At 40.4% G+C, this 24,286-nt stretch overlaps 1 protein-coding gene across 1 annotated transcript in view; it reads left to right on the top strand.

The window, feature by feature from the left end:
* Positions 1–24,286, top strand: part of DLGAP1 (DLG associated protein 1) — an 812,994-nt gene that overhangs the window by 702,770 nt on the left and 85,938 nt on the right. The gene's annotated exons all lie outside the window — the stretch shown is intronic.

The raw sequence follows: 24,286 nt of genomic DNA, 5'->3' as shown, positions 1-24,286 counted from the left end.
AGGCCTAACTGTATGATTGATTTCAGTGTAACCCCAATAAAGAGTAGTTCTACAAGAAGATCATCAAACGTCGAGTCATGGTAAATAAATCAATCAGAAGGAAAAGCCTGTGCCAGAATACCACAGTGTTCAATGTTACTTCTAGGGCCTCAAATGCCAGAAATGATCCTTCTGCCTAGAACTTTTACAGCCATGAGAAGTAATAGGTCCTCAAATCGGAGTTAATATCCTACTAACTAGAGATACGGAATTGAGGTAGCAATTTGTAAGAAACCATGAGAGGTTAAACATGAGGAGTTCACCTCTGACCAATGCAAAGAAAGGTATCAGGATCAGGAAGAAGGATGCTTCTAGAGAGCCCACAGGCTCCGCGGCTCTGCAGGGAGCTCAGCCATACGATGGATGCCCACTCTGGCTCACCAAGAAATTCCGCAAGAACACCCACAGATGAAGTTAACAAGTAAGGTTGACTTCTATAAGGAAAAACAAATTTTCAATCATCCATGGGCATATTTCTGTGTGTGTTTATGTTCATGCAGTGAGTGTAATTTGAAAACCTGCCCTGTGCCTACAGCACATCACTGTGTCTCTTATTGTTCCCCATTTGCACCACGCCCACCCCGCCCTTCCCCAGTGTCTAGTCTACTGCTCGCTCTAACAGTCTTGCCACCTGCCAGCTGTTTTCCTGTGCTGAAATCGCTCGTTACGTACACAGTATGTGCATCCTTGCCTAGGAGCGTGAGGGAAAGGAAAAGGGCCAATGGCTGACTCCTTCCCCCTCAAGGAGCAATGCTGGGGATAAAGTGGCAGGAGACTCCAGAAGGCTTTTTTTCTGCTCACCTCTCAGAGGATTTGTGCTTTTGTCAGTGGAGACAATTTACTTACACCTCCCACATCCGTCCTCACCCTGGGGCTGTGCTCTTCACCCCACACAACAGGATGTCTGACCTTTCTGAGACCTTTCCCAGATACTCAGAGAGGTTCCTGGAGTTCAAACAACAGGACTGCTAGAGAAACTCAGGGTGCCTGTTAAATCTGAATTTCAGATAGTCAATAATTTTGTAGTGGGAGTGGATCTCAAAGTTGCATGGGGCATACTTATGCTAGAAAATGATTTGTCTTGTTTGGAGTATTTGCTAAATCAGACAAGCCTACCAGCGAAGGGAAGTAGAATCTGGGAGGGTGTGCTGTGTTGCTCCTTTTAGAATATACATTGACTGGAGGGTCTTCAGCTGGGGACCTTATGAGGGAGAATACCACAAAACAGAAAGAGGTAAATGAAAATACCGGAGGTGATTACATCATTCCTTCTTGGGCTCCATGTGGCTCATCATAAGTACTGGGCTGCATCCATCTGCCGGCAGCTCTCAGGGTGGGAAGGCTCCGAGCTTCGCTGTAGCTGCAGGGGCTCAGAGGCAGGGTGTGACCTGCTCCTCCCTCCAGGAGTGGGAAAGCATAAAATACCAGATTTTTGCACAGGACAACTGGTGACGTCACCCTTCATCACACTAAACATTATGATTGATGATCTCTACAGTCACAGAAAAATTAACAAGTTAAGGACTAAACTATGATACTAGCTTCTAAGTAAGCCCAACAGACATTTTACACATGTGACCTTAAGAATTCTAATATCACCTTGCAGTTTCTCTATGCCACAGATTTGTTCTTCTAAAAAGTCATCATTTTATGATATAATAAGGTTCTCCATTCATTCTACCCCTCCGATTACTCCTATGTGCTCTTCTCCCTTTCACACACACACTCTTCCTTTTCTCTCCCATGATCTCAGTACTATCATATTAATTTTCTTCTACTGGTTTCCTTCTTACACTGAATCAAATAGAATTTCCTGTAGAAAACACAAAAAATCTACTTTCTCATGGGACCTACTAATTTTTGAAAGGATGTGCTCATTTGGGGAAATCAGGAAACTACTTTGCTCTAATTTTAACCATTTCCCCCATGTACACAGGTCAGATCTGCACCCGTGTTCAGTAGGATGTGATGTCGATTCCTCCTTCTCCTTCTTTTCCTGTGCTCATTATTCTCGGATTCTCACCACCAATTCTTTTTCCTAAACTTCCTTTTGCCTGGAAAAAGTTCTTCGGTTCTGTCAACTGCAGTTATTAGCTGTAATTTTTTTCTCACAACAATGCACATGCTGAGTCTTTGATTTTTGTGTCAGTCCGTTCTAACTATTCATATTTGCAACACAATATGTTGAGTTTTTCTCTTCTAGCCTTGTCCATTCTCCATATTAGCAAGATGAAATCACAAACAAAAGTCCACAAGTGTCTTACCATGTGAGATTGGCATGAGGATGGGCTCAGCCCTAAGTGGCCCTAACAATTCCTGAGCGACCTGAGCAAGAATGGTGACTCGTCCCAGAAAATCAGGGCAAAGTAGGAACTGAGTTAGAGAGTGACTTACAGTTATGCTTCTTTTGCTTTAATGACCTGTTGGCTTACGTAACCATCATAGAATCTTATATTCTCTCAGCCTGTAATCTGCTCCCAGCACTCAAGATCTCCCCATCTAATATGCGACAAGCTTTTATATAAAGCCACTATACCCAAGTAAGCTAGGATTAGAGATACTGTAGGAAAATGCAATTTCGCAGTAGAGCAATTAACCTTGGACTGGGAGAAAACAAGCACACTTACCTCAGTTGCCTGAATATTTTAGATAAAAGTAGAACCAGGTGCTGAAAATAAAGCCACACATCTACCTCAGGGTAGTAGATGAAACTTGCCTCGTGTGGAATATACCAACCCAACTGTTTGTGTTTAAGAAGAATTTTTTTTTTTTTACTTCCTACACTGAGCATCTTAGACCTATCAAAATCTTTACCACATTGTAGCTAAGACAGACAGACTTGTACTTGGTGAACAAGCAAAAACATTGTATAATAATCATCAGTGGAGACAACCAAACAGATACAGACACACATTTGGTCAGAAAGACAAAAAATAAACTGTTTGTAGTGGTTACCCAGCAAGTAGTAGGTGAAAGAATCAGTAGGGGCAGAGGGAAGTATTTTAAATAAGCATTGCTTTTTATGATTTTAAAAAGCCAATGTTTGGTTAAAATAATACTCAATTATTGTATGGTTTCACTTATTTGTGGAACATAAGGAATAACACAGAGGACATTAGGAGAAGGAAAGGAAAAGTGAAGGGAGGGAAATCAGAGGGGGAGACGAACCACGAGAGACTGTGGACTCTGAGAAACAAACTGAGGTTTTAGAGTGCAGGGGAGTTGGGGGATGGGTGAACCCAGTGGTGGGTATTAAGGAGGGCACAGATTGCTTGGAGCACTGGGTCTTATAAGCAAACAATGAATCATGGAACACTATATCAGAAACTAATGATGTACTGTATGGTGACTAACGTAACACAATAAAAATTTTTTAAAAATAAAATAAAATACTCTGACAGAAATAGGCAAACTATCATGATATAGAATTCTGGCTTTTTAAGAAAAGCATTTTGAAATTACATGCTTTTCAAAGCAGCTTTATGTAACAATAACATAAATTGATAGAAGAGTAAGTAGGTTCATTTGCCACACTGTGGCTCTTAAAGTTTGGTGTATGTGCTCTGCTTTTTTTTTTTTTTTTTTTAAATTAGGGAAAGCCTTAAAAGTTGACAGAGTCGAACTGATTTTTTCCTTCAAGAAGCCCCCAGAGGGGCACTTGGGTGGCTCAGTCTGTTGAGCAGATGCTTTTGGCTCCGTTCGTGATCCCAGGGTCCTGGGATTGAGCCCCACATAGGGCTCCTTGCTTGGCAGGGAGTCTGCTTCTCCCTTTGCCTCTCCCCCTGCTTGTGCTTGTTCTCTCTCCCCCTATGTCAAATAAGTAAATAAAATCTGGAGGGAGGAGAGAGGGAGAGAGGGAGGGAGGGAGGGAGAGAAGGAAGGAAGGGAATTGTAAACAAAAAAGTTTTTAAAAAATTATTTTTTTAAAGCCTCCAGAAAGGTCAGTGAGGCCATGCTAAAGCATCCCCCCAGGCCAACAGCGAGTGTCCCCCAGCCAGGGAATCAGCACAGTGTGCCCTCCTGGGTGTGGCCTGGGGCCACAGTGAAACCAATATTTATACTTTTTGAATGAGATTATATTTTCTCTTAAATTGAGACATGCTATTCTATAATCCTACTTCACAGTCTATCATTGCTGTCAACTCTGACCCACCCACTCAAGTTCTTGCTCAGTTTAGCAAAAGCAGGTACCCTTTGATCAGCTGAGGTTGGGGCTCAGGTTCCAAGAGTTCTTCCACTGGCTTGAGTCTTCACCCCCAATCACCCACCCCATCCAGGATACCCCATCCGGGTACCTTCATGTACCCTACCTTCATGCCCTTTCAGTCCCATATACCCTGCTTCCCATCCACCCCCAATAACAACAAAAATCCTTAACACACAAGATCGTGAGCAGAATAACATTAAGGCAATAATTTATATTTGCAATACGCATAGTAGGGATTCAGTAATGGAGAAAGAAAGGGGAGAGGAAATGCAAAAAAAATACTTGCTTTTATTACAATATAACTGACATATTACATTGTGTATGTTTAAGATGTGCTACCTGTCGGTTTGACACGTTTCTATATTGGGATGTGATTATCACCATCGCATTAGCTAACACCTCAAGTCACTTAATTATCATTTGTCTTTTGTGGTAAAAAACATTTAAGATCTAGTCTTTTAGCAACTTTGAAGTATCTAATACAGTATTGTAGACTATAATCACGATGCTCTGCATCAGATCTCCACAACTTATTCATCTTCTAACTGCAAATTTATGCTTTTGATGAATATCTCAATTCCCCTACCCCCTCAGCCCCTGTAACCACTATTCTACATTTACCACTAGTTCAGCTTTTTCAGACTCCACATATATATGATATCATATAGTATTTGTCTTTATGTGATTTATTTGACTTAGCATAATGTCCTCAAGGTCCCATCCATGTTGTCAAAATGCCAGGATTTCTTTCTTTCTCGTGGCTGAATAATATGCTACTATAATATATAAACCACATCTTCTTCATCCATTGATGGACTTAGGTTGCTTCCATGCCGTGGCTACTATTAATAACAAACAGCAGAAAAATACTTATATACCTCACAAACTGCATGCTTCATGATTGGATAATCAAGATAACTTTCCTAGGAAATAGCATCGCTATTAAAACAAGCTGAATCATAAAACATTAGCAGAAAAAACTTCTACATCATCTAGTCCAGAGGTCTGCAAACTACTGTCTATGGGCCAAATCCAGCCCTCCACCTATTTTTATAAAATTTTATTGGCACAAAGCCACTCTCATTAGTTTACACATGGCCTGTGGCTGCTTTCACTCTTTAACAGTAGACCTGAGCAGTTGTTGCAGAAAGCCAAAAATATTTACTATCTGAGCCTTTACTGGAAAAGGTTACCACCCCTGATCTAATCCCCTGTCCCCCATTTTAAGATAAGAAAACTAAGGTGAGCTTCTGTCTGGACGCAAAGTCAGAATAAAACCCCCGATCCCCCAGCCATAGCCTTTTGCTTGTTTGGGTCCCAGCTCTTGAAGTTGTTTATTGCATGATTGTAAGGTTAATCTGAACTCATTTTCTTTACATGTGAAATGAAATTAGAGTGCTGCTTCTCTTGCCAGTGTTAATGACTACTTTTGGAGCATCCTTAGAGTTCGGAGAAAGCACACTTCTATTACAAGGCACTAATTCAATTAATAGGTTGTTTTTATAAAGCGGTGAGAGAAAGGTTCAGAAGTCCAAGGGGACAGACAACAGCCAGAAGTGTTTTGAACAAAGGGCCTTTCTTTTCTAGTCAAGATAAGATCAAGTAGTAAATATTCAGATATTGTCTTGTTCCTCTGCTAATGAGTTTCCCTTCCTTGAATTTCTCCAACCATCCAAATAAAACTGTAGACCAGCCACTTACCCTCATCTGAGGAGGCTTTAAAAGGAAAAAAAAAAAAAAAAAAAGACTTGATTTGTAGCACAACTTATGCCTTTTATGAGGTTACTTGTCCAGTTTTTATATCTGAGAAAACGGGCAGTGGTAACTTTCCAAAGCGTTTTGGCTATAACCTTCCTATCTTCTGTGGGAAGATTCCAACTTGAGTTGGAATTCCTCTGTATCTAGTAGAAATATTATGAAATCATAAGATGCAAAAGTCTTATTAGATAAAGAAAGAAATAAAGTCTGAAGAACTTGGGCTTTCATTTCCTCTATTTGTTTCACTATACATAGAAATCACCTCTCAGGGGCGCCTGGCAGGCTCAGTGGGTTAAGCAGCTGCCTTCAGCTCAGATCATGATCTGTGGGTCCTGGGATCAAGCTCTGCATGCAGAGAGGAGTCAGGAGTTGTCTTCCTCTTCTCCCTCTGCCCCTCCCCCTGCTTGTGTACTCTCTTGCGCCCTTTCTCTCTCAAATAAATAAAATCTTTGTTTAAAAAATCACCTCTCAGGAATAGAGTGGCAAACTTCAAGATCCTGTGCCCTGTAGACAGTCCTGAAAGCCACCTTTGCCCATGTGAGGGGTTGTCACATGACCAATCATGAAGGGGCTCCAAGGTTTTCTCGCCATAAGGGTTAATGTGAAGTTCGAATCAATAAGGAAGTAATAAATCAATAAGGATGATTATGAAATCATCAATAAGTATTATGTAAATTATACACTGAAATGCCTCTATCCTGGCTTTGATTTTAGATCTCTCAATCTGGCTTACTTCATTAACAATGATAACAGCTAACCTTTCAGCACTTACTATTTGATAAGCATTTTGAACCAGCTGCATAGACTCTCTTGTGTAATCTTAATGAATATTCTAGGACACACAGGTAATACATTATCATTCTCATCATACAAAAAAAAATTGAGGCTTAATGAAGTTTACACAACTTAAGGCCATACTGCTAGTAAATTACAGAGGAGACTCTGAAATTCTCTTTACTGATCATGAATGTTTAGTATAGTATATCTTGAAATAATTTCATACAAACCTGTCTGATCTAGAAGCTCTTTTTTTTTCTTTTATTTTTCCTTTTTTTAATTAACATATAATGTATTATTTGTTTTAGGGGTACAGGTCTGTGATTTGTCAGACTTACACAATTTGCAGCACTCACCAGAGCACATACCCTCCCCAATGTCCATCACCCAGCCATCCTATCCCTACCTCCCACCCCCCAGCAGCCCTTCAGTTTGTTTCCTGAGATTAAGAGTCCCTTACGGTTTGTCTCCCTTTCTGGTTTCATCTTACTGCACTTTTCCCTCCCTTCCCCTATGATCCTCTGTCTTATTTCTCAAATTCCTCATATCAGTGAGATCATATGATAATTGTCTTTCTCTGATCGACTTATTTCACTCAGCATAATACCCTCTAGTTCCATCCATGTCACTGCAAATGACAAGATTTTGTTTTGATGGCTGCATAGTATTCCATTATATTTATACATATACACATACATACACACACACACATACCACATATATATATTCATATATATCTCACATCTTCTTTATTCATTCATCTGTTAAGGGACACCTGGGCTCTCTCCATAGTTTGGCTATTGTGGACATAGTTGCTCTGAACATTGGGGTGCATGTGCCCCTTCAGATCACTACATCTGTATCTTTGGGGTAAACACTCAGTAGTGCAATTACTGGGTCATAGGGTAGCTCTATTTTCAATTTTTTGAGGAACCCCCATACTGTTTTCCAGAGTAGCTGCACCAGCTGGCATTCCCACAAACCGTATAGGAGGGTTCCCCTTTTCTCCACATCCTTGCCACACCTGTCAGTTCCTGACTTGTTAATTTTAGCCATTCTGACTGGTGTGAGGTGGTATCTCACTGTGGTTTTATTTTGTATAAGAAGCTCTCTTCTTTCATGCTTTCTTCCCACACATTTTTATTTAGCTTCTGCCATGTTTGAAACCTATGTTTTCCTTAGATTTTTCTTTAAAAAAAAAAAAATCCCTTTAAAAAAAAAGTCTTGTTCATGTACTATTGACATGGTTTTTTACTGAACAAACAATGGGTCACAGAAATCAAAGAAGAAATTTTAAAATTCCATGAAAGAAATGAAAATGAAAATACATTCCAAAAGCTATGGGATACAGCAAAAGCAGTTTTAAGAGGCAAGTTCATAGTAATTTAGGCCTACATCAAGAAACAAGAAAAATCTCAAACGAACAATCTAGCTTTATACCTAAACAGAACTAGAAAAACAAATAAATGCAAAAATAGTAGAAGGAAGGAAATAATTTTTAAAAACTGAGTCTTTTCTAAAAAGACAATAGAAGAAAAACCACAATGAAATTAAGAGCTAGTTCTTTGAGGGACGCCTGGGTGGCTCAGTTGGTTAAGCAGCTGCCTTCGGCTCAGGTCATGATCCCGGCATCCTGGGATCGAGTCCCACATCGGGCTCCTTGCTCCACGGGGAGCCTGCTTCTCCCTCTGACTCTGCCTGCCACTCTGTCTGCCTGTGCTCGCTCTTGCTCTCTCTCTCTGACTAAATAAATTAAAAAAAAAAAAAAAGAGCTAGTTCTTTGAAAAGAATTTTAAAAAATCAAGAAGTCTTTAACTAGACTAAGAATAGAAGTGAGAATACTCAAATAAATAAAATCAGAAATGAAAGAAAAGTTGCAACTCACACCAAAGAAATACAAAGGATCATAAGAGACTACTGTGAACAATTATACACCAAACTGGACAATCTAAAAGAAATGGATAGGGCACCTGGGTGGCTCAGTGGGTTAAAGCCTCTGCCTTCAGCTCAGGTCATGATTCCAGGGTCCTGGGATCGAGCCCCACATCAGGCTCTCTGCTCAGCAGGGAGCCTGTCTCCCCCTCTCTCTCTGCCTGCCTCTCTGCCTACTTGTGATCTCTGTCTAATAAATAAATAAAATCTTCAAAAAAATAAAAAATAAAAGAAATGGACAATTCCTAGAAACTTACAGTCTTCTGAGACTGAATCATGAAAACAACAGAAAATGTGATAAAGCAATTACTAATAAGGATATTAAATCCATTAAAAAAAAAAAAAAAAAACTCTCAACAAATGAAAGTCCAGGACCCAACAACTTCACTGGTGAATTCTACCAAACTTTCAAAGAAGATTTAATACCTATCCTGATCAAACTCTAAAAAACTGAAGAGGAGGCACCCCTTCCAAACTCATTCTATGAGGCTAGCATTATATTGACATGAAAACCAGATAAGGACACCACAAAAAAAGAATGTTATAGGCCACTACTCATAATGAATATAAATGCAAAAATCCTCAGCAAAATATTAGCAAACCAAATTCAGTATGATCAAATGGGTTTTATTTCAGGGATGCAAAGATCGTTCAGTATCCACAAGTCAATCATCATGTACACCACATTAACAAAATGAAGGATAAAAAATCATATCATCTCAAATACAGAAAAAGCATTTAACAAAATTCAACATTCATTTATGATTAAAGAAAAAAAAAACTTTCAACAAGGAGGGTAGAGAAGGAACATACCTCACATAATAAAGGCCATATATGACAAGCCTAAAGCTAACATCATATCCAATGGGTATGATGAAAAAGCTGAAACTTTTCCCTTAAGATCAGGAACAAGTCAAGGATGCCCACTCTTGCCACTTCTTTCAATATAGTAGTGGAAGTCCTAGCCCAAGCAATTAAGCAGAAGGGGGAAAGGCATCCATTTTGGAAAGAAAGAAGTAAAACTGTCACTATTTGCAGACAACATGATTTTACATATAGAGAAGTAACCCTAAGGGAGCCTGGGTGGCTCAGTCAGTTAAGCATCTGCCTTCAACTCAGGTCATGATCCCAGAGTCCTGGGATGGAGCTCCACATCAGGCTCTCTGCTGAGCAGGGAGCCCGCTTCTCCCTTTCTCTCTGCCTGCCCCACCCCTACTTGTGCGCTTTTGTGTTCCCTCTCTCTTTCTCTCCCTCTGTGAAATAAATAAATAAGATCTTAAAAAAAAAAAAAAATCCTAAAGTAGTCCTAAAGACTCCACCAAAAAATGAAAAATGGATTCAGTTAGTTGGAGAATATAAAAATCAATATACAAAAATAGGTTGCACTTGTGTACACTAACAAACTATTACTAACAATTGTAATTTTTATAATTATATCAAAAAGAATAAAATGCCTAGGAATAAAGTTAACCAAGATGAAAGCCCTGGACTCTGAAAACTATAAGACACTGATGAAAGCAACTGAAGAAGATACAAATAACAGGAGATATTCCAGGCTAATGGATTGCAAGAATTAATATTGTTAAAGTGTCCCTATTACCCAAAGCAATCTATAGATTTAGTGCAATCCATATGGAATTTCCAAGGGCATTTTTCACAGAAACAGAACAATCCTAAAATTTGTATGGAACAACAAGAGATCCCAAATAGCCAAAGTAATCTTAAGAAAGAAGAACAAAGCTGGAGGCGTCATGCTACCTGATTTCAAACTATACTACAAAGCTATGGTAATTAAAACAGTATGGTATCAGCATTGGAACATAATAGAGAGCCCAGAAATAAATCCATGTATATGTAGACAGTTAATGTATTATATTCACATAGTTTAACAAAAGAGGCAAGAACATACAGTGGGGAAAGGACAGACACTAATAATGGTGCTGGGAAAATTGAACAGCCACATGTAAAAGAATGAAACTATACTAGTATCTTATACCATATGCAAATATTAATTCAAAATGTATTAAAGACTCAAATGCAAGATGAGAAATCATGAAACACCTAGAAGATAAGCTCCCTGACCTCAGTTGTAGTAATATCTTTCAGGATCTGATTCTAGAAATAGTAACAAAAGCAAAAATGAACAAATGGGACTATCAAGTTTAAAAAAAGTTTCTGTACAACTAAGGAAACCATCAACAAAATAAAAAGGCAACCTACTGAATGGGAGAAAATATTTGCAAATCACATATCTAATTAAATGGTTAATTGCCAAAATATGTTTTTAAAACTTATATAATTCAGTAACAAGGGGAAAAATCCAGTTTAAAAATGAACAAATAATCTGAATAGACCGTTTCCTAAAGAAGACATAAAGACAGCCAACAGGTATATGAAAAGATGTTCACCATCACTAATTTTCAGGGAAATTCAAATCAAAACCACAATGAGCTATCACCTCACACCTATCAGAATGGCTATTATTGGGGCGCCTGGGTGGCTCAGTGGGTTGAGCCTCTGCCTTCGGCTCGGGTCATGATCCCAAGGGCCTGGGATCGAGTCCCGCATTGGGTTCTCTGCTCAGCAGGGAGCCTGCTTCTCCTCATCTCTCTCTCTCTGTCTGTCTCTCTGCCCATTTGTGATCTCTCTCTCTGTCGAATAAATAAATAAAATCTTAAAAAAAAAAAAAAAGAATGGCTATTATTAATAAGACAACAAGTGTTGGCAGGATGTGGAGGAAAGGAACCATTGTGTACTGTTGGTAGGAAAGTAAGTTGATGCAACTACCTTGGAAAAGAGTAGAGAGGTTCCCCCTAAGCTAAAAATAAAACTACTATACCATCCAACAATTCTACTTCTAAGTATTTATCTAAAGAAAACAAAAATAGTAATTGGAAAAGATATATGCACCTCTGAGTTCATTACAGCATTATTTATAATGAACCACATATGTGCACACAGACAGTGGAACACTTCTCAGCTATAAAAAAAAATGAATTAAAGTTTGCCATTTGCAACAGCATGAATGGACCTTGAGAGTATTACACTAAGTGAAATAAGCCAGAAAGAAAAAGACAAATATGATTTCACCTGTAACTGAAATTTAAAAAAAAAAAAAAATCAGCAAACCAAAACTGTTGGATACAGAGAACAGATTGGTGGTTGCCGGGGGCAGGAAGACTGGTGCGTCAATGAATGGGTGAAAGAGAGTAACATGTACAAGCTCCCAGCTGTAAGTCAGGAGGTAATATATAGCATAGGGATTATAATCAATAACACTGTGTCGCAAATTCGAAAAGTTACTGAGAAAGTAAATCTTGAAAGTTCTCATCACAAGACAAAAAAAAAAAAAGATGTAAAGGAAGTAGCAATTAAAATGGATAATGTCCAACTCTTGATTTCAGTTCAGGACATGATCTCAGAGGGTTGGGATTGGAGTCCATGTCGGGATGGGTGTGAAGCCTGCTTAAGATTCGCCTTCTTTCTAACTTCTGTCCCTCTCCTCTTCCCTCTCTAAAAATGAATGAATGAATGAATGAATGAATGAAATGGATAGAGAAAAAGCCTAAGAAAAATATTCTGGGTTAAAAATCCCATATTATGCTTTGTCATTTTGACATTATGACAGATTTAGAAGATCAAATATTCAATCTCTCGATCTAATTCTAGTGTTGTCAGACAGCACTGAATAGAAGAAAGAACTTTTGCCAACTTGTGTAAACTGCTCTACGAACTGAGTAGGTGGTAAATTCTGTGCTGAGGCTGATAAAATGAGAAGAGATAGTATTTTTCTGCTTAGCCTAACAGCTATATGTCAATTTTATCTCAGTAAAGCTGGACAGAAGTACTACAACAATGTAATCCTGATCTGACTGGTCTTTTGAATGAATTGTCATTATTGGCAACTCAGTTACAAAAGGCAGTCAGGAAACACAATTTAGAAAATTGGATTCCTCTAAAATGAGTATTTATGAAATGGGAAATTTCTCAAAAATACTAAAGACACAACAATGTAGAACCTAACAATGCACTTCTTTATCTTTAGTTATAAAACAGTGTCCATGGAGGTATATTAATGAAATTGCCATTTTTAAAAGTCTTTATAATAGTCCAGAGTTTTCTGATCCAATTCATATTAAACTTTAACAAATATAGCAACATAGTAGCCATTGAAAACCGTATTATAATTAATGCTAGCAGCCAGATGACCTACACAGTCATTTTGGTGGCATTATTTAGCTCCAGGTGGTAAATCTAAGAGCAGAAGGGTTTTTTTTGTTGTTGTTTGTTTGTTTGTTTGTTTGACAGAGAAAGAGAGATCACAAGTAGGCAGAGAGGCAGACAAAGAGAGAAGAAAAGAAACGGGCTCCCTGCTCAGCAGAGTGCCTGAGGCAGGGCTCCATCCCAGGACACTGAGAACATAACCTGGGCAGAAGGCAGAGGCTTAACCCACTGAGCCACCCGGGTGCCCCCAGGAGCAGAGGTTTTATGTTTCTCTATTACTCTTGCTACTGCAATTCAGTCAAGCTTTCAGTACAACCTATATATGCTGCCAAGTGTCTTTATTTAGAAACAGATCAAAATGAATAGTACCATGACTTTACTGTATTGGCAAATAAGAAACAATCTTATATACATTGTAATGATGAGCCAATGATCTTGTACCTATTAGCATTCTGAAAGCTCTCTTTGCCATCTGCTGGTGTCTTACGACAAATTCTACCAACACATAAGTAACCGGTAGAAAAAAAAAATGCAAAAAAGAAAAATTATCAGCGTTTGAGAATTCTAATAACCTTCTATTTAACTTAAAGAAAAAAATAACTAGTCTAAATTATCTCAAAGAGTGTGAAAAAACTCAAAATTTAGTTTTTATCCTTATAATATGTTATGGTTTCATGGTTTTAGGGGATACATAATTACTAAAATTAACTTTGCTTAGCCAATTTCATACATTACATACACTGACAAGAGCTGTGATCAAGACAGAAATTCATTAATTTCTGGATAGGACTGTCATCCTGTCTCTTAAAGGCCAACGTTGAATTTCTTTTCCAGCTGATATTCTTAATCTGTCACATATTATTCCCACAATTTTTAAAATTTAAGGGAAATTGATGCATCCACATCATCTGCTACTTTGCTTCTGAAAAACTTCTCTCTCCTGAAATGTTGATTATGGCCAAATAATCATGAGACAGTTCGCATCATTTTCAAAGAACTTCTTTCTATCAGCATTTTTAACTTTTTGTAGATTTACAAGAAATTACAAAAATAGTACAAAGAAGTATTTTATATACTCCCCACTCCGTTTCCCCCCAACAGTTACATCTTATATAACTATAATACTAGATCAAAACCAGGAAACTGCCCGTGGTGCAATACATGGATAGTTCATATTTTATTCACCAGTAGATTCCTGCCATCACTGTAAAAGACACAGAACTATTCCACAACCACCAAGATCTACAGTTGCTTACGTTTTATCAGTTTGAGGAATAAAAACTTTACTCCCTTCTGGTACCTTTGCCCTCTCCCATTTATAATATAATCATCTTAAATAGTTTACCCACAGACATTGTGAGTCATATCCCACAATGTTATAGTTTGTGCTTCAAATGTCAAACATAATTTAGGAAATTTCAGAGGAGAGGGAAAGTCAATTGTAGTTACCCTATTATTTTGTCAAACTGCCCAATTTGAGAAATTGTCAGCCATTATTTATGACTGTTTTTTTCACCCCCGCCTCCCTTCTCCCATTTTTCTGGGACTGCAGGACACAGTAGCCATGACTCCAATGAGTGATCTGAGCAGGGTGGTTTCCTTAGAGGAGGATGTGGGTAGGCAGGTATGGTTACACAAAAACAATTGTGTGTGTGTGTTGCCCCACCTAATGTGACCCAACTTTCACAAACAGGAGACAACCCAAAGTTACATTTAGCTACTACATCCTGTATACAGTGCCTCTTATCAGTATCAGAGTCCATTATCTTCTTTCCTAATCCTGTCCAAGTATTATTTCTCACCACTCAGCAATTTACAGGCTAAATTTTATACTCCTTTAAAATACCTGAGTACTCAAAACAAAAACTCAACAATCTTGATTTAGAAAAGGAAAAAAACAAAGAATCCTCAAAGACATCCGTACCCATTGTCCTTCAAATAATCTAGGATGACTTCATTGGCAGATCAAGTCACAGATGACCTTTAATATAGTACAACTTGTCTTAAATAATGCTAATACCAGACATTCTGTTTTTAGAGCTTATGGAATTGCCTTGTGTTTGTCAGATGGCTGCCATATCAAGTTTTACTGATGACGCATTTATCATATTCCATTAAATAAAAAGAATGTTGACAAATCCAGGTAAAATTTACACAAAATAACTTTCTTTTTTAAAAAAATTACTTTTAGAGAGAAAGAGAGAACAAGCAGGAAGAAAGGCAGAGGAAAGGGAGAGAATCTCAAGCAGACTCCCTCCTAAGTGTGTTGCCCAAAGCAGACTCGATCTCAACCACTGAGATCATGAACTAAGCCAAAACCGAGGTCATGACTGAGCCACCCAGGCGCCCCAAAAAGTAACCTTCTTTTCACTTAAGAATTAGTTACTTGAAATACAACTATCAGAAAAAGAAACTCAAAGCCCTTAATATTTCCTAAATTGCTTACATCAAAAAGAATGAAAGCTCTTGACTTCAGCCAAGTAGCTATCTTGAAGTCTCTACTACTCTTATACAAGATCTGTTAGTACCTTAAGTGACCCAAACAATGGGTTAAAGAGAGTTTAAATGCCACTTAATTTATAGCTTTGCAATATTTTGGCCATTCGCCATTGAAACACAAACCTCCAGTTCTCACACAGGAAGAACTGTGTCGTGAATATTTGTTGATAAATGATTGATAGATGAGAATGCTGGATTGCCTCGGGAAATTTTCTGCCTCAATTAATGCTTAAATTTCTGGGATGATTCTAATACCTCCACAGAAGCAGAAAGTTCTTTTCTTTTTTCTCATCCACCTGAAAATAAACCACTTCATTTTACAGAGAGTGGGACAGTCACATGTCTCCCCAATACCATCTTGAGAAATGAAGTTTCAATAATTTCTTATTTGAGGAAAGGCAGTAAGAATCAAGGATGGTGATAAACATTAACTTCTACAAGTAAAGGCCTCCACTTTATTCTCTGACTGTTCATCCCACCTTGTGTTCTTTCTCCCCGCACCTTCCAGCCAAAGTCGCACAGAGGTTACATCCCTACCTTTCCCTTCTCGTGTCTGTAAATGAGGAAATCATGCTAATTGTCTTGACGTGGTCTCAGGGCTCTGTTTAATCTGTGAATATCTGAGTAAGAGGACTTTAAGGACTGCTTATCACATTTCTGCCATGACTATTATAACACGAGAAAACTTAGGATATATATCAAAATTTGGTGGTCTTTGGGGCTTGTTTTGCTTTGTTTTGTTGAGGGGGGGGTTGCTTTCTCCTAAAATGCATCATAAAAAAAAAAAAAATCCATCCTATTCTTCATCTCCAGAATCACTAGAGTATTATGAAAGGCCAGAAAAAATACTGACAAGTTCTTAAGCTGCTGGAAACCAGGATCCCTTCCTATTTTGAATCTCCATTTAAGACCCAAAACAGCAGAACTCCTTTCCTTGAACCCATCCAACTGTGTGTTGACGTGTCTACAAACATTTCAAATGTTCTTTTCTTTTTCTTTTTTTACTTCTAATTCCCTTCCGTGAAACTGTTCCTCAGAAATAACCTGAGGCAGAAAAGCTTACAAACAAAGATGGGGCCCATAGCGTTAATTAGGATGGTGAAGGAGTTCACCTACCTTTGTGGGTGCTGAGTGTCTGTGGGTAGAAGGAAGGTCAAATGGCGGAGCCTCCACTTCAATGGAATTCTTGAGCCAACTGTAAAAATTGTATTTAGAAAGAGTTTAAAATAATACAGAGGGAGAAAACTTCTGATACTATATTAAGCTAAAAAAATCTATGGCACCTTGAAGCCCTCTTCAAAATTGTATATGTGTATATGTACACCCAAACATATACACATTATCTAGAACTATGTCAAGAAATTGTTCCCGGGTCGGGGGGTGGGGCGGTGCACGGAACTGAAGGGAAATTTAGCAGAACGTTACATGGTAGTTCTCATTGGCACTGAAACCAAGATCTGGTTTTGGTTTTTCTTTGTACCCTTTTTTCCCAAACATTCTGTAGTGAACTTGTTTTATTTTAATAAAAGAAACGTTATTTAAAAAAAAAAAAAAACAACTAACATTTCATGGTGAGGGTCCTAATTGGAAACAATAATATATCTAACAACAGCAGATCTCACTGATTTCCCCCTCTGCCTTTTTGTTTTCGTGATTAAATGAAGTCTCTTGGGTTCTGTAGTTAGGTTGAATAACTAAAGATGATCTCCGAAAAGATGCTGCTTTGTGATTGTTGTTATTTATCAAAGCATGTAATATCTCCTAGAAAGGAATTCGAAAACAATAAAGTTTTTTTTTTTAATCTGAAAAAAGCTTTAAAAGAAGATCTTCATTTTTGCTGACTCTCTTGTGGTAGCAGGTGAGGTTTCTGTAGATTTTGCAGGCTTTTCTTTTCTCCTTTCAGATGTCAGAAGCAGTTAATTTGCTAACGACAGTTGCAGGTGGTTTTCAAGGAGAAGGGAGCAGAGGACAAAGGAATAAAGCTACCTAAAACCAGCTTATAGCATCTTTAAAAACATAAATCCATGCCTTTGGAGCTCTTACTCTGACAGAGCTCACCTCTCAGAGGCACACTTTCAGCTTTTACTTGTGTTCCAGCCAGAAAAGCTCCCCAAGCAATTACGGAGAGAGAAAAGATTTGTGCTGCAGCCACAATCTAATATGATAGTGTAGGCAGCCCACCTGTATTGTTAGGAGGGGAAGAACCCTGTGGAAGGTAGACAAAGCGAAGTGCTGAATGGGACTGCAGAGTCATGGAAAATATTCATCATCATTCATGGAGAAAGAAAGTGATGTTGACAAACTTGGACTAAAAAAGTCTGAGGAGCTCTCGCTTCACGAGAAGTGCCAAAACAACAAAACAAAGATAGTGCCTTTTGGGGATTCTTGCAAACTTTTTGCACAGCCCTCTGGTGGAAATGAAGGTTGACCACCTTAACCGGCTGCATCTGCCTTTCCTGCCTTTTCTGTGTTTCCCCTTTCCTTTCCCTTCTTTTCCAGAGAGAACTCGAAGGCACCCAATCATTTCTCACCTATTCTCACAAGAGCTCTAGGGGAAGCATTAGGAAGGGCACAGAGGCAAGCTAACGGATTCTTTCTTGCTCATGTATGTTCTTCTGAAACCAGACAGCACACAGCATGAATGAGAGCCCAGAAACAAGTGACTGGGCTCCTTCATTCATACGGTCACACTGCATGGACCAGAATACTGTAGCTGGCGTTTCCCAGCCATGGTCTTGGAGGACACATACTTCAGGAGCATTATGAAGCCTTCATCTAAGGAATGAAAGAAAACATCCATCTGCTTTGTTGTCTGCTCCATTTTAAAACCCACACACATTGGACTCTTGATTTCAGCTCAGGTCATGATTTCAGGATCCTGCATCAGGCTCTGAGCTCAGCGGGGAGTCAGCTTCCCTCTCTCTCTTTCTGTCCCTCCCTTCCCCCATCCACTCTCTAAAATAAATAAATCTCTTAAAAATAAAATAAAACCCACCTCCATTAGTTAATACCTTTATACCTGTTTGTAGAGCTGTGGCATTCCTACTGAGTATGTGTAACAGGAGGATGTCGACCAAGAGATGCTAAGCAAACCAAAGCTTATTTCCTCCCTTGTGCATCAGGGGTTTGCCATTAACCATAATGGTAATTATACGAGGTAATTCAGAGCCTGCCTTCCAGGGTTGTGTCTCCATCCAATCATACACAACCTCTGATTCTGTTTGGAAAACAATGGACTGTTTGAACCTGCGTGAATAGTTTGTAATGATCTTTCCAAAGAGAACTCCTTTGGTTTTTAATTCCACAATGGGGAGGCCTTTAACTATCTTAGAAAATCATGCATGGCTTTGTTTTGCTTCCAAAAAAGACTTAACAGGATTGTATTACTAAATAGGACACCCACACTTCTCTCCCCTCAAATTGGTTCTGAATCAAAATGGGGTTTTTTAAGGGGATTAAGAAACTTGTGCTTCTCAGATAAAGTTCTCCCTTAATTAAGGAGCTATTTCTGATGTTAACACACCTCCAGAAGCATTTGGGCGTTTCAGAATAGGGCAGAATCTTGATAGTGTCCCCACTTGCTCGCTTGTGTTTTCCTATATAACTTGAAATGGTAAGTCCTCCTCAAAACCTTTTATTTTTGGATTTCCCCATATGTTAGCTTCTCTCTTTGCACACAAGCTAACGAAGAGGCCCAAGCAAATAGGTGAAGCATTAATGAAATGGGCAGATGGATCAATGCTACTTCCTGGCACTTCTTCTGAAGGGGCCAGAAGCAAATATGGGTCCTCTGAACTGCACGTCCATCCAACTTTGGGTGTCCACTGAACGCCCAAGGCTGCTGGGTTCTTCTGCATGCTCTATTTCACAACCAGAGTGGTTTGGTATCACTCCCATGTCACACTGCCTATCTGGGAAAGGACCCCCAAATACTTATGAAGGTTATGATGAAAACAAACTCTGAGTTTTGAGAATAGAACTCTAAGTGAACGCATAATTCATCAATTCGCTCACTCTCCCTCCACCAAGCATGCTTCTATCCCCTACCACATGCCTTCAGCTCATCCTAAAAGGCAATTAGCACATACTCCTATTTCTAATTGCTAACAAGCTACTGAGAAGTTTACTCATCTTCCCTTTTCAACCAAAGCCTCCTCCAACTTGACATATCTTTCCAATTACTGCATAAACCTCAATTATCTAAGTTATGCGTCCACAGGCTTCCAACCTCATTCATCTTGGATTTACCCTGTCCTCATCCTTATCATTCCTTGCTCCTGATCTTTTCGCTTGCCTGGTTGGTATCAGCTTTTGTAAGTTTAGGTACCTAGTAAATGATCTGGAAAAGGTGATGGGGAGTTCAATCAGTTGCAGCTGTGCAAACTCAAGCTCAGCTGATAAAGCCGCGTACGGGTAGGGAAAGAAGCAGGCAGCAGAGAAATGGGAGCATCGCCTTGATTCAAAATTAACCCTGATTGTACTTGGTGGCAGTTTGGGTTCTGCCCCGTATAGAGTTCTTCCAATGGCCGATGTCCAATTTTGCAAGAAATCCTGTTGTATGAGTGTTAATTAAAGATCATTAACAGTCTGAAACGCTAATAATGGATTTTTTGCCCTGCTCTATCAACCCACCCCACACCCATCCATGTGAGCACATCTAAAGGATAACTCCACAAGGAAAAGATTATCAATAGGACTACTTCACGATCTTACAAATTTGGCTTTTAAACTAGTGGACTGATTGAGAGATAATTAGTTCGTTTAGACAGAATTGCTTCTATCTTGGTGTGTCTGCTTCAGCTTATCGTTCTGCAAGCTGCCAACAGTGGTAACATAAGCACTTGAACTCAAACTTGTTATCATCACCTCCTTCGCCTTCCCATTTTCTCTGCTGGAAACCCCTATGATTTCAACTACAGTGGATAAAGGAGTGATTAGAGGGGCAGTTTTGTGACGTGAGGAGCCCTTGCCAGTAATCAGCTGGGCCACTCACCTGCCCCGTGACACCCAGTTTGTTTCCCTTTAACAGACCTGCTTAAAACCAGAGCCCGTTCATTACTTGGAGAAAGTAATCAGCTCTTAACAACAGAGCCAAATAGAGTGGTCAGATGTTAGTTATGCTTGAACAAAAAATAAATAGCGTGGTCAAATGTTTCTCTAAGGAGAGCCCTGGGGAGGTGACTAGGTACAGGGGAGAACCAGGAGCCCCACCTAACACTTCCCAGGGGGAAGTCTGGGACTGTCGGGAGACTGAGGCCCTACCCCGGGCGAATCAGAGACCAGTGCATGAGCCCCACACCCTACACTTTGGGGTCCACAAGTCCAGCCTCCTGGAGACTACAAGAGGCTGCGAATCCGACCCCTGCTGCAGTCCACGCTGTCACCCACCCTGCCCCCGCAGAATAGTCAAGAGATGAAGGTGGGGGGGGTGTTTCTCCAGAGGGGCTGGGGGCAGGGGCAATAATCACAGTGAGAGTCCCCATTTAGTAAACATTCCTTCTGGGTTTGCAAGCTCAGCCTTGAGGACAGCAGAATGAAAACCAAAACTTCTAGCCAGAAACCCACAGTTCTGCCCACGTCCCCCCCCACACACACACCCAGGCCCAGTGTGAACTTACCAAAAGGCCTCCAACCATCCCCACAGACTATCCCCAGACTACATAACCGCAGTGAGATAATTTATGTCTTATTCCTGACCACACTCAACACGGCTGCTCATCTGTGGAGACGACCTGAACCACTCCTCAGGGGCCTGGTTCATCAGAGTCTCACCTGAGTAGCTATTTCTCTTTTCTGTTTCCCTTTACATTTTTGTTCCAATAGATGAATTGGCATAAACATTTCAAGAACAGGCCAATTCACCCAGTTACTTTTTAACTTGATTTTCATAATTCATAGAGATATGATCTGACTCACTTTTATAATAAAAAAAAGGGGGGGGGCGCACCTGGGTGGCTCAGTGGGTTAAAGCCTCTGCCTCCCGTTCAGGTCATGATCCCAGGGTCCTGGGATGGAGCTCCGCATCAGGGTCTCTGCTCAGCAGGGAGCCTGCTTCCTCCTTTCTCTCTGCCTGCCTCTCTGCCTACTTGTGATCTCTGCCTGTCAAGTAAATAAATAAAATCTTAAAAAAAAAAAAAAAAATCACCGGAATCATTGTGTGAAGCATGAGGCTGTAGTAGCGTTTATCATCCTAGTCATGTGGCTTTTACCATATTTTAGTGCCTTAAACAACTCCGGGTAGGCTTTTGTACTTACTTTTGTATTGCCTTCTTACACCCCAGGGGCCGAGATCACCAGATATACAGCACAGGCCTTGCGGGGTGTGGCCCCTCCCACGTCTCAGATTTCTGCGTTCTTCCGGAACTCTCCAGGGACTTCATGTTACCACTTTCTCAGCCTTACTCCATCAAAGCTACCCCGGCCCTGCCCTCAGGACTCAGCTCTAGGTCACATGATTGGGCCTAATCTGGGTAGGAAGACGGCCCTGGATTCCCGCACCGCTTGCTTCTGATGTCTGTATTAACAAAGCATGGCAGGCAGTGGGAAGGAGAAAAAAAAAAAATCAAGTAGCGTCGAATTCTTCAGTTCAGCAAACACTGAACCCCTCTAGGCCAAACCCAAGTTTGGGGCTAGGAACACCAACAGGATAAGAAATCATCTCTGCTCTGAGGAGCTCACAGCCTAGCATGGAACACAACACCTTCAGTTTTTACAGTGTTTGCTCGATTCTCAATTTTTTTTTAAACTCTTATTTTTAATTTTTTTATGTTACTTATTTATTTGACAAAGAGAGATCACAAGTGGGCAGAGAGGCAGGCAGAGATAGAGGGGAAAGCAGGCTCCCTGCTGAACAGAAAGCCCGATGCTGTGGGGCTCGATCCCAGGACCCTGAGACCATGCCCTGAGCCAAAGGCAGAGGCTTAAACCACTAGCCACCCCCGTGCCCCATACCGCAATTTTCTAATTTTATTTGGGTTGAGACTTGGATTTGAGTCGACTTATATGTCGTTTTCCTGCATAGCAATTACCATCATTTGTAAATGTGTATTTCAGTGGACCCCTTGAGGTGAGATGCTTTGTCTGCATTCCCATTATTTTATACCCCGTGGCTAACATATAATAAGGGCTTAAAAGATATCTGTTGAGCAATTAACTAAAGCAGATGGACTTTGTAAGTTTCCTGTATCCCATTCTCTTCAGTAAGTAGATTCAAACAGAACCACCTCGAAGACAGGGATCTCACTTCTGTACTAAAAGAAACCTGGTTCCTCTCTCCTTTCTTCCATGTGATGATAAGCAGAAAGGGAAGCTTGAGAAGGCTGCATCTGAGTTACTGCTGAGCGGCCAGGGTGAGCCCCTCTCCGAGTCCTGTCAGGAGCGCTCTTGAGATTTTTTTCTTCTCCAAGGGAAGCTCATCCAAGTCCTTTTGTATCCTTTTGTTTCATCACCATTCCTAAGCTTTGGATTACCTCATCGCGTATATTCTTATTGGACAGTAGGCAGCAAAACTCAAAGCCACGTGAGTCCAGATGCCCACCTCGAAGAGGTCCCATTGCCCTCTGCCCTTCTTGAATGTGCACTGGGGGAGAGGTCCTCCACTTCAGTGCCGCAGTGCCAAGGATCCTGGCAGTGGGGCAGAATCCCGAGTGCTGGATGACAAGCCATGGCTCGCCCACTCCCCCATGCTCCTCACACAAAATAGGTGAGGACCACCCCGTATAATCCTCAAGCTGGTGCTCTAAAGACCTTGCTCTACAGTGTCAGATCCATACTGTCTCTCAGGTGGGAAGCACAAAGAAAGAGTAGTGTCTCTGCTACTCTCACAGAGGGAACAAGGTCATTCAGCATTTCAAAGGAGACCACCCCCCTGGAGGTTCCTCTGCCTTGAGCACCACGAAGTGGCCGAAGTGGCCGAAGTGGCCGGTCCGCATTGATGCTTTTGAAGGACTTGATTCCTGGGCCTCTTTTACATGACCAAAGGACTTGAAGGGGACCCTTTCAGTGAGACAAACATAGCCCTTGCCTTCACATAAAACACGATTCTCACCTTCCAAAAACACACAACCCGTGCAGTAGAACAGACAATTATGTCAGTGATGACAACGCATCGTTACAAGCGCAAAGCGAAGAGAGGGTCCATTTTCTTTGCCTCCATCAAAAGCAAAAGCAAACTCTTCCAAAGATGGAAACCCACACACCAGTCTCTCTCCTTTCCTTCTCCCAGACTGACACATGGTTATGGCAAAAGAACTTGCAAAGTCATGAAATACTGAGACAAAAACCGTCTTCAGATAGGAAGACTTACATGGGTAGATAAATCATAAGCAGACAGATGCTAGATCTTGGCTTACTAATTAATGAGGTTTTTAACAACCTGTTTCTCCATTTTATTCCCACATATAAGCCACAGTGTCTCCTGCAATCCCTGGTGACAGTCAGCTCTCCCTTCCTGAGCTCAAGTCTTCTCTTAAATTTCATCTCAGAATGCCTTTTTCCCCTCCATTTCCTAACTCAGTGGTCCCAACTTCCCCTGGATTCTTCTAAATACCTATCCACCAACTTCTCACTGAGGGAACTTTTCTTCTGCAGGGACACATGACTTTAGTGTTGCCTCATTTCCCACCATTTCTTGCTTCTTTGTCCCTGGCCAAGAAAGTCAGCATCATCCTCTGACACGAGAACCAGCTCTGGGATCTCCATCAAACCACTGCATCCTCTCTTCCATTCTCCTCTGCACCTGTGTCCTGACATTACCTGACAAGTCCCCTGATGTCCCTCGTACACCCTTCTATCCGGCCTTCCCTTCAACGTTCGGCACTAACATGTACATTTTCAGAGCCCAGCTAGGTC

The sequence above is a fragment of the Mustela nivalis genome, assembly GCF_964662115.1.
Source record: "Mustela nivalis genome assembly, chromosome: 14".
NCBI classification, from domain to species: Eukaryota; Metazoa; Chordata; class Mammalia; order Carnivora; family Mustelidae; genus Mustela; species Mustela nivalis.
The sequence above is the reverse complement of the archived record's forward strand: the minus strand, read 5'-3'. Positions and strand labels throughout refer to the sequence as shown.